This window comes from Cajanus cajan, chromosome 6 (assembly GCF_000230855.2).
Source record: "Cajanus cajan strain Asha chromosome 6, NIPB_CcT2T_4, whole genome shotgun sequence".
NCBI classification, from domain to species: Eukaryota; Viridiplantae; Streptophyta; class Magnoliopsida; order Fabales; family Fabaceae; genus Cajanus; species Cajanus cajan.
In genome coordinates this window covers 28,094,564-28,106,813 of record NC_138522.1, presented here as the reverse complement: position 1 = coordinate 28,106,813, position 12,250 = coordinate 28,094,564, and positions in this window count along the sequence as shown.

Here is a 12,250-nt window from a genome sequence, read left to right as displayed (position 1 = left end):
TTCTTGATATAAGAGTTAGCTTGAGTTTTTCCTTTTAAAGAATTTTTTCTTAAATTTTGTTGTTCCACCCTTATACAAAGTTGGACCAAATCATCAAGGTCCCTATAAGGGAGTAACTCAACTCTATCTCTTATATCAAAATTTAGACCACTTAGAAATCTAGCAATGGTCAATCTTTCTTCTTCCCTTATTCCAGCCCTCATGAGATATAACTCCATCTTTTGCCTATACTCCTCAACACTCATACCCTTTTGTTGGAGTCTTTGGAGCTTATCCATAAGCTCCCTACTATAATAAGAAGGAATGTGCCTTCTTCTCATAGCACTCCTCAATTCATTCCAATAAGTGATGGGAGGATCATTGTGAAGTCTTCTCTCTCTTTCCAAGGATGTCCACCAATACATGGCTTGTCCTTGAAAAGCTAGGGTGGCCAAAGGAACTTTTCTTTCCTCACCTACTTGATGACAAGTGAAGATTTGCTCCACTTTCATCTCCCAATCCAAGTAGGTGTCCACATTATCTTTTCCATGAAAGTAAGGGAGATCAACCCTTGATTCCCTCACTTTGTGTTCTTTAATGACTCTCCTAGGTGTTGGTTGATAGTAAGCATCCATATGCATACTACCATCATTAGCTTGGCTTTGAGAATCATTGGAGCTCTTGGTTGAGCTCCTAGAAGAACCTTTTAGACTTTTATTTTTATTTAAACTTTTTAAAAGTTTTTCTTCTCTTTGCTTAATCTTTTGGATTTCTTGTTCCAAAGCCATGATTTGTACTTCTTTTTCAAGTTTCTCTTTTTGTTTTTGAAGCATCTCATCATTTTTCCAAAGTTTTAGTGCTTCAACCTCCTTGACAATTCTTTCAAAACTTTTAGGAGTATCAAAGTCACTACTACCTTGAGAATGATGACTCATGGTTAAGCAAAAGAATTTGTATGCTATGCAAAAAGTTATAAAATGTTTTTAGTATTTTCTAGGAATGAAAATAGCACTTGGAAGTCTAAGTGTACAAGTTGCACTATCAAGGGAGGTGAGCTACAAAGAGCCACTTAATAACCAAGCCTTTTCAAGTGGAAATCACTAAACTCCTTTGTGGTATTTCCAATTCCTCAAAACTTTTCACAAAAATTTTTGTATGCTTTTTCACAAATTGTTTGTTTTTGACACTTAACTAAACGTGAGCAAATAAAACTACACAATTCTAGACGTTTATAGGCAACAAAGTAAAGCAATTAAGTACAAGAAAACTTGAAAGAAGCAAGTTAAGCAACTAGTCGGATATCCTAAGTGGAAGCTTGAAACATATGAAATTTCCAAGCCACTTCCACTAGTACTACACGTGAGAGTCTATCAAGGATGTAGATATACCTGACCAGCTTCTTAATACTCCCTCCAAGCTTTACAAATTGGTTTAAAAATACAAGAGAATTGACAAAAATTAAACTAGCCTAAAAAAACAATAAAGTGGCGGCTTTGGTGACCAATTAGTGGCGGTTTTTGTGTTCAACTTTTCTAACACTTAACCAAGTGTTTAATCCACCACTAATCCTTCAATATGCTGCTCCTGGACCTGCAAAAGAAACACAACAAAGAGGTTAAGGTGGCTGCCTCACAAGGTGAAGGAATTGGTCACTCAAGTGAAGGAGATTTAGGATGATTTTGGTCACTAAATTAGGTCAAATTTGGTGATTATAGTGTCCAAAATTTTTCCTACTCTTTGTTGAGCAATGCTTGATCCTTGAGCAAGGATTTAAGGCCACTTCCAGCACAGGAAATTATTGAAAGAAAACTAGACAAGCAACAAAGCACAATTTGGAAAGCTTATACCAAAATTAAGAGTAATATGTGTATATGACAAGACTCAAAGAAGTTCAACAAGTAAAACTGAAAATTAAGACTCCAAATAAAAGCTAGCACTCAGAGAGAAGAGTTCCTAGATAGGTACTAGAATAGATGAACAAAACAAAAAAAAATTTGAAGACAATTGGACAAGTATAGCAAAAGTAGTAGCCAAAATAATAACAAGGAATCAAGTAGGTTTTTCAACTTGTATACCTCTCGGCTTTTTCCTTTTAATTTTCTTTCTCTATTTTTTTTTTAATTCTTTCTTTTTCCAGTATCAAATTAAGAGTCCAGAGAGTATATTTGCCTTTTGTTTCAAAATTTTTAGAGATTCCAAGCTATAGAAACCGAGAATACAAATCAGCCAAAAATTAGGTCAAATTTCAAGTAACTTGAATAACTAGTGCACTAGTCTTTAGGTTTTTGGTTTGGATTCCTTTTGAACTCTTTTCTTTTTGATCTTTTGAACACTTTAGGCTCTGTTTTATCTCTGTTTTCAGCCTCTAATTTTTTTTAAAATTTGAATCCACAAAAAGAGTGCACTAGAAGTAGGTTTACACTTGAAATTTTGAGTCACAAAAATTTTTATAAGATTTTCAATGGAATGTGATTTGAAAACTTAAGAACATAATAGAAACCTAACTCTAAAGAAACTTGCTAGGACTAATAGAAAATTATGAACACAATAAGGTAAAAGAAAAAGCACATATAGGTAGGCAAAAGAGAAGCAAAACCGAGAGCAATATGTAGACACAAAATTCAAAATAAAACTAGGTTAAACATGCTATTCAAGGAATTTTATGACATATAAGGACTACACACAAACTCTAAGACAAAACAAGATTAAAAACCAAAAATCTAAATGCAATGCATGAGGTCCAATCACGGACACATACAAGGAATGGAGAGACTCAAAATAAAATCAAAATAGCACAAGCAAAAAGTTCCTAAACATTTGATTGTGGAAGAAATTCAAAACAATCAAACAATGGATCTATGGAACAATATATGATTAAAAGCATATAGATCCGAATTGAAAAACTCAAACAAGACAATTAGAACTCAAAGAACACACAAAAACACAAGAAGAAAAACGGACACAAGAAGAAGGACTTATCTCCTTGAAGAACCTTGCTCTGATACCAAAAATGATAGCAAACCTAGGAGAAGTGATGGATGATCTTCTCCATGGATTTGCTTAGGCCGGATCTTCTTCAATGGAGGCTTGATTCTTCAACTCAAGACACTTAGAAACTTAAGAACTCACGGATGCACTCAACCTAGAACTAGGAGGGAAGCATCCAAGCTCAAGCATCAATGGAGAGCACACTTCAAAGAGGAGGATTCTAAGGTGAAATCCTAAGGTTTTGAAGATGAACTCTAAGGTGACTTTGAAAGGGGAAACTCGGCCAAAGGCTCTCAAATTTCATTCAATATTCAAAGTGAGTACAAAAGATGAGAGGAGGGAATCATATAGCATCCGAAATTGAGGAGCACACTTGGCGCCACATGATTGGTCACATGTTGGCGCCAAGATTTGAATTCAAATTCAAATTTGAATTCAAACCTTGTGTCACATGCTCATGACCGGTCATGTAGTGCTAAATGATAGATTAGGTTGAATTTAGAGTGAATTTAGGGTTGCATTTCGGTGTCACACTTGTGCAACCAAGGTGGTGCCAAAAGTGTGACCTAAATGCAACTTAAATTCATCCTAAATTTGACCTAATTTGTCCTAATTCAAATAAACTATTAAACCTCCTTAAACCCTAAACTAATGACCAAAATACAATGGTCTAATGAATACAATCAATAGGAAATATTACAAGGAAAATAATGAGCCCAATATTGGGTACCAAAAGCCCAAAGGCCCATGAAGCCCAAAACTAGGCCCAACTAGCCTATAACCTAAAATGCTACTCTATGTGGTCCAAAATACAAGACCAAAATATATGATACCTACACTAACATGAATATAATAAGAATGTTAAAAACAAGATAAGCCCATGTTGAAACTTGGTTTGGGCCTTCCAAGCCCATAGGGCCCGTTGGGCCTAGACTGGCCCAATCTTCCATGTCTAGCCCACTCCACTTGGATCTTTGAGTGTGTCACCTCTTGCATTCCCAAGTATGATTCCATCAAGAATACTCAAGGAGGGAGTCAAAACTGAGTGTGAAAGTGTGAAATGACGTCCAATTGACGTCATATTTATAGGGAATAGGCGCAATACGGCCTACAGAAGCAATACGGCCGTATTGAAATTTTTGAACTTCAATACGGCCGTATTGAGTTCAATACGGCCGTATTGAAATTCAGAAATTTCAATACGGCCGTATTAAGTTCAATACGGCTGTATTGAAGCTTCAATACGGCCGTATTGATTTCAGTACGGCCGTATTGAAGTTTCAGAAACTTCAATACGCCGTATTGAGTTCACTGCGGCCGTATTGAAGCTTCAATACGGCCGTATTAAGTTCAGTACGGCCGTATTGGGCTTCATTCCCTCCACTTCCTTATTTTGAGCTATTCTAAGACCTCTAGACCTACAGAGAACCCTCCTAGGGCCTTCCAGGAGTCCTTCTGGCTGATCTTCCTTCAGTCTTCGAGAGTCTTCAAGCTTTATTTCCGACCCGGACAATTTTAGGGGTCTACAGCTGCCCCCCCTTTACTTAGTCAAACGGTCTTTTTAGTGTATCGATTGACAAGTAAAGGAGTTGACCCAATTGTCCAGGTAATAAGCCAACCTTCTGACTTGTAGTGTCTTCCGGTGGAAAATTGTCGAGTAGCCTCTCCAGGTTTTGCTTTGCTTGCTGCCCAAGCTGGAAGCTGTGAGTACCGCCTCTCCAGGCTTAGCTTCACTCTTTGTTCGAGCCGGAAGCTAAGTACCCTTGTGACAACGGTAGCAGTGTGAGTTTTGCCTCTCCAGGCTTAGTCTCGCTCTTTGTTCGAGCCGGAAACTAAGCACCTTTGTGACGACGGTGAGCAGTGTGAGTTTCGCCTCTCCAGGCTTTGCTTTGCTTGCTGCCCAAGCTGGAAGCTGTGAGTACCGCCTCTCCAGGCTTAGCTTCACTCTTTGTTCGAGCCGGAAGCTAAGTACCCTTGTGACAACGGTAGCAGTGAGTACCTCCTTTCCAGAGATAGCTTCGCTCATTGCTCGAGCCGGAAGCTGCATACCTCCGTGTTTGTGACGACGGGGTAGTGTGAATATCTCCTTTTCAGGGATTTGTGATGATTTTGTCTCCACAGTCCACGATGCTGCTTCGACGGTTGTTTTTTTGATTTTGTGCCACTGAGGGCTGGATAACGCAGGGATCCGTCTAGGGGATGTGCAGTCATTCACAGGTTCCTGTGCCCCAACTTGCATTGCATTGTTGGTACCCTTGGGGAATTTCTGACTCCTTGGGGATGCAGACACAAAGATGCTCTTTCTGATGTGAGCGGTGCCTTATGATTGGCTGACGTCCTTTCGACGTTGGTGGAGTATCCCGGTTATCCTTGTTCGGGTAACTCTTTTTGATTTTCTAATTTTTTGCTGCCTCTGTGTAGGCTGTTATCCGCTGGGGATTCTGGATGTTGATTTTGTCTCCGCAGTCCACGATGCTGCTTCGATGATTGTTTTTGATTTTTGTGCCACTGAGGGCTGGATAACGCAGGGATCCGTCTAGGGGATGTGCAGTCATTCACAGGTTCCTGTGCCCCAACTTGCATTGCATTGTTGGTACCCTTGGGGAATTTCTGACTCCTTGGGGTATAGACACAGATGCTCTTTCTCTCTGAGTTGAGCGATGCCTTATGTTTGGCTGACGTCCTTTGACGTTGGTGGAGTATCCCGGTTTATCCTTATTCGGGTAACTCTTTTTTGGATTTTGTTGCCTCTGTGTAGGCTGTTATCCACTGGGGGATTTTGTCGTTGATTTTGATTTTGGTGCCACTGAGGGCTGGATAATGCAGGGATCCGTCTACGGGATGTGCAGTCATTCACAGGTTCCTGTGCCCCAACTTGCGTTGCATTGTTGGTACCCATGGGGAATTTCTGACTCCTTGGGGTATAGACACAGATGCTCTTTCTCTCTGAGTTGAGCGATGCCTTATGTTTGGCTGACGTCCTTTGACGTTGGTGGAGTATCCCGGTTTATCCTTATTCGGGTAACTCTTTTTAATTTTTGGATTTTGTTGCCTCTGTGTAGGCTGTTATCCGCCAGGGGATTTTGTCATTGGTTGTGATTGGCCTCTTCTGTTAGGCAGATCATCTTGATGTTCAATGATAGGCTGAGAGCCGGATTCCGCTTGGGGAATGATTATTGATCTTTTCGATTTTTCTCTTTTTTGAAAGAGTGCCTCTGAATAGGCGAATTATCTTGATGTTTGATGATTGGCTGAATGCCAAATTCCGCTTGGGGAATTGTTTTTTTTTTTTTTTTTTTTTTTTTTTTTTTTTTTTCCTTTTTGAAGGAGTGCCTCTTGTGTAGGCGACTGGGGATTTGAAGTTCAGTGTTCGGCTGAGTGCCGGATTCCTCTTGGGGAATGGTTATTGATCTTTTTTATTTTTCCTCTTTTTGAAGGAGTGCCTCTTGAGTAGGCGATTGGGGAATGAGGGATCTTATGTATCCCAGAGTATTATTTAGGAAGCCTCTGCAGGCTTAGCCTCACTCAGCGCTTTGAGTCGGAGAGCTATCTTCACTGAGGAAGTTTAAGTCCTTTGACTTGGATATTCTGCTTGGGAGATCGTACTTCCATTGGGGATTTTTGACGATCTTGCTTGATAGCTCTTGCTGGGGATTTTGAATCCAAGAGCATGAGTTGAGGTTCCCTCTGGGGAGTATTATTTCTGCGAGCCTCTCCAGGCTCATTTATTCTGTGATGTGGAGTATTATTTTGGCGAGCCTCTCCAGGCTCAATTATTCTGAATGAGTATTGTTTCGGCAAGCCTCTCCAGGCTCAGTTATTTCTGAGAGAGTATTATTTCAGTAAACCTCTCCAGGCTCAGTTATTCTGATGAGAGTATTATTTCAGCAAGCCTCTCCAGGCTCAATTATTCTGTACAGTTGGGGGAGTATTATTTCTGCAAGCCTCTGCAGGCTTTAGTTATTCTGAGGAAGTATTATTTCTGCAAGCCTCTCCAGGCTCAATTATTCTGAAAGAGTATTATTTCAGCAAGCCTCTCCAGGCTCAATTATTCTGAGAGTATTATTTCGGCGAGCCTCTCCAGGCTCAGTTATTCTGAAAGATGTGAAATCTTTGTCTTTTTTGTCGACATTTGACTTTTTCTGTATGTTTGCCTTTTTTGTCATTTTTTGGCTTTTTCTGTATTTTTGCCTTTTTTGTCATTTTTTGGCTTTTTCTGTATTTTTGCCTTTTCTGTTGTTTTTCGGCTTTTTCTGTATTTTTGCCTTTTCTGTTGTTTTTCGGCTTTTTCTGTACAGAAATGTCTCAATTATTTTGAGAGAGTATTATTTCGGCGAGCCTCTCCAGGCTCAGTTATTTTGTAGGAGTATTATTTCGGCAAGCCTCTCCAGGCTCAATTATTCTGAGAGTATTTTTTTTTTCGGCAAGCCTCTCCAGGCTCAGTTATTCTGAGAGTATTCTTTCGGCAAGCCTCTCCAGGCTCAGTTATTCTGAGAGTATTCTTTCGGCAAGCCTCTCCAGGCTCAGTTATTCTGAGAGTATTCTTTCGGCAAGCCTCTCCAGGCTCAGTTATTTTGAGAGTATTCTTTCGGCAAGCCTCTCCAGGCTCAGTTATTTTGTATGACGCTGTTGATTTTCTGAATCTTTGCATTTTGTTTGCTGCTGTCATACACAAGCAATTCTTCCTATTTTTTCTAATTTATGTGGTTGCCTCATGACGAGGTCTTTGAAAATTTCTTTATGGCCAATACGGCCGCATCCATTTCAGTATGCCCGTATTGAATTGAAAATTTGTTCATAACCCTAATTTTGGTACGGGCGTACTGAACATGATACGGGCGTACTGAACATGATACGGGCGTATTGTTTTTCTGAAGTTTATATTTTTTGTTTTTTCAATAAACAGAGAATAAGTGATCTTCCATTACACCTATCATCTGTATGCATGTATGCAGTATGATGCACCTAATTCTATTTGATTCACTTTTCAAAAGAATTAACCGATGCGTTTCTCTGTTTGGATTTTGCCATTCCTCTTAGACGGGCTGTGCGCTGCCGACTTCTGTAACCGAGGAATGATGCGTGTTATTTTGGTGTCATCAACCAAATGATCCTTCCCTTTCTTTAGAAGATGTGTCAACCCTCCTATTGACCACTATATCTCCATGTTTCCACTAGATTATTCAAAAATCGTTGGGACAAGAGAGAAAAGAAGGAAAGGATATATATTTTCAAAAGTTTGTGTTTTAGAGGGGATTATTTTATTTTTGAAAAATGGTTTTTCTAAGAATGGCTGGCCATGGTAGGCTTATGTGTTTAGGCTTGTTTGTTTAAACACTTATGAGGTTAAGCACATCTTTGTTATTAATGATTGTGCTTTGACAACTTGGATAGCTTTTCTTGAGCCCCTTTGTTGAATTCAATTGATGGTACCATCATGGATTTATTCTATTTTTTTCTTTTTTGATGGCTCTTACTTTTGCCTAAAACACCCATTTGTGGTGTCTTAGCGGGCTTTTGTTTTTATTCATTATTTTCTAACCCTAATTTTTGCCTAGGTCACCCTTTTGTGGGATTCCTAGCGGGTCTTTTGGTCTTATTTTGTAACCCTAACTTTTGCCTAGGTCACCCTTTTGTGGGATTCCTAGCGGGTCTTTTGGTCTTATTTTGTAACCCTAACTTTTGCCTAGGTCACCCTTTTGTGGGATTCCTAGCGGGTCTTTTGGTCTTATTTTGTAACCCTAACTTTTGCCTAGGTCACCCTTTTGTGGGATTCCTAGCGGGTCTTTTGGTCTTATTTTGTAACCCTAACTTTTGCCTAGGTCACCCTTTTGTGGGATTCCTAGCGGGTCTTTTGCTCTTTAGGATTTCTTTATCCATGATGGCACTTATTGAGGCCAAGAAAAGGTGCTCCAAATTGATACACACACTTCCACATAAAAATGATGTGGGTTTATTATTATTAAGATGATTTTAACCTCATTCATGTTTATTCAAACAGGGTTAAAATAATGTGGTCTAGAATTTTATTGCAAGCGAGAAAAGAAGCAATAAAGAATTAATGAAGAATGATTTTATTATAATCATAATGGAAACATGTGCCCTATCGAGGCTCGGGGGTCGGGCTGTCCCCGAGGAGTGATCTCTAATAGTCACTGAGTCTATACATCCCTATCGGAAGGAGAAGGACACTTGATGACAACAGCTGGCCTTGACGTTTGTGAACCAGCCTTCCTAAAGATCTGGCTTAAAGAACGTCGAGAAGGATCTTGGTTCCTCTTCGTCCTTTGATCTTTGTTAGGGTTGTATCTTAACCCTTGTTTCCCCGGATTGTCTTTGATAATGGGTAGCTCCGGGATTCCTTGGGAGTCCTTGCCTAATCCTTGTCCTGGCAAGTATCCGTTCTTTATGAGCTACCTTCTTCATTTCTCGGGGAAACGTTTCAACATTGGCAATTTCCAATGCTTGGAAGGCGGTTTCCAAAGCTTCCTCTGCTGCCTCCACATAAGGTATGTTGGATGGCTTGCTGATGAGTATGTCATCTTCAGCTTGTACAGTCACCAGTTTGTCACCCACTATGAACTTGACTTTCTGGTGGAGCGTAGAGGGTACAGCTTTCGCATCATGAATCCAAGGTCGGCCGAGGAGACAGCTGTATGCAGGAGTAATATCCATCACTTGGAATTCGACATTTAAAGACGGTGGGTCCAATTTGGATTGGAAGATTGACTTCTCCCACCACTTCTCTTTTATATCCATCGAAGGCTCGAACGATCATGTTGTTGGCGCATTTGGACTCCCTTGATTGCCAATTGCTTGAGCGTTCTTTTTGGCATTACGTTCAAGGAAGATCCATTATCTACCAAGACTTTTAGCGATGTGATACTCCTTGCACTTTATAGAGATGTGCAAGGGCTTGTTGTGGTTTGATCCCTCGGTGGGGATTTCTTCATCGATGAAGGTGAGGTGATCATTAGCCGTGATGTGACTAATAATCCCCTCAAACTTGTCTTGGGAGATAGTGTGCGACACGTATGCCTCGTTCAAGACTTTCAACAGAGCTTGCCGATGCGGTTCGGAGCATAGGATCAACGACAACAGAGTAATCTTTGCTGGCGTCTTATGAAGTTGATCCATGATGGAGTACTCGCTCTGTCGGATATATTTTAACAGCTTGTCTGTCTCCTCCTCGGATTCCTTATTTTCCTCGGTTTTTTCTTCTTTTTCTTTCCCTTTATTCTTGGGAGCTTTGTCATGAAGATCTTCGGGAGTGTAGATCCTGCCACTCCTAGTCATGCCCCCAAGTCCAGCGATGTTGGAGATATCGCTGTCGGCAGAAGAGTGGATGTCGTATATCCACGGCACAGCCTTATTTGATTTGTAAGGGAAAGGCCTTGGGACTGTGATCCTTAATGGTGTCGGACCTTCCCCTTTATTCGTCTTGATTACCAACAACGGAGTTGATGTGCGCTCGCTTGGCGCGGTTGTTGGCTTACACTTAATAACAAATGGCGTGCGATCCATCTTGAACATACGCATCGATTATTTCTTTCTTTTTATTAATGTTTATTAATGGATTACTAGGAGAGATGTATGAATGACTCCTAGATCTCTCCATGATCTTTGATAAGAATGCATGATATGAGATGATGACGTTGAATATGCATGCATTGTGTTTATTCAACTAAGCATTATCATGTTTTTAGGATGTCCCTAAGATGATGCATGATATTGCTTGGTTTGGATAAATAACCCTTTTTTCCTTTTTTTTTTGGGTATTTTTATTTATTATATTTTTTTTGTATTTTTGGGTGAAAAGGGAAACTACCTATATGAATGTGATGAAGGTAGATGTTAACACCATGCAATGGAAGATCCTTATTCCTATTTATTTTTATTTTAAAAGAATAGGAATGTTGTATGTTTAAAGAAATGCAATGTATGCTCATACAATGTCACATAAGCAATGCACAAACAATTCACTCATCCACGAACAGTCACGAGCGAATCACGAGGTAGGGGTCTCCTGCAGAAAAGTGCATATTCAAGGAGGTTCTAACTGTTCTCACTTGGTCTGAGGCCCCCAAGGTGCCCCCATTATAGGGACCCAATTCCTCTCGTCGTAGGTCGATGGAAAGTTCCAACGCACCGTCGGACTCAAGTTCATGGTTATCACCTTGAGTGATGTTTTCCGACAACGGTCTACGGGCACCTATAGACCCATTCGACAACCGGCCGTACTAACATCCACTCCCTATGGTTAATCACTCATGCCCCCGGGTATAGAGGGAACTGTTGTGTGCAAAGGTTTGTGTGCAATTTATATTTCAAACAATTGCGGAATTTTAAACAAACAACAGTTATTTAAAGCCAAATATATAAAGCATGTTATCATACAAGCAAAGGGGTAATAAAGTAATTTTAACTATCATTTGTTAAAAAATAATCTGTCACTAAATGGGACTGACTCTCGAAGCTTCCCCAGTGGAGTCGCCATCTGTCGCCACCGGCCCGAACGGGCCTCGGCGGTCGCGAAGACGGTCGAGCTCGCTTTTATTTTAGTTTTGAAAATGTATTGGATTACTAGAACGACTTGTTCTCAAACTGAGACCTTGTCGATCTTATCCAATTTATTTATTAAAAGTCTCACCAATCCATATTAATCCCAAGCGGGACCCTCCATGGATTAGTGGTTTTCGCAAAAGGAGGGTTCGTGGAGTCGCCACCAATGTTTTACTCAAAACATTGGAAAAAGGGATAAGGCAATTGATTTTATAAATCAACTTTGGCCATTACAACCAGAGTCGGGTAAGGGAGTCGGTTACGCGTGGGGAAGGTGTTAGCACCCCACAGCGCCCCTTTCGGGTTCCCTATGACAGATTATTTCTAAAATAACAGTGTAAAATTACTAAATTACCCCTATTTATTCTAAGCAATTATAAATTAACTATCTACATGATGCCAGTTTAAATATGCACACAGAAAGCAGTAAAAGGAAGGATTTAAGAAGAAACCTCTTGAAGCGTGCTTTTATATATTGAGTAAAACTGGGAAGCTTTTTGGCGTTCCCTCGCTCTACAAACTCGCTCGCTCCTTCCTAAAAACTTTTGACTATGGAAATCCGGAGGATTTCCCTTCGACTAGGTTCGAATCTCCAAGCTAAGTGCTCGGAATTCCAAAACTTCGTCGGATCGACTCCCAGAGAGATTTCTAGGGCAGAACACTGCTCAAAAACCCCAGAATACTCAAGGAGGGAGTCAAAACTGAGTGTGAAAGTGTGAAA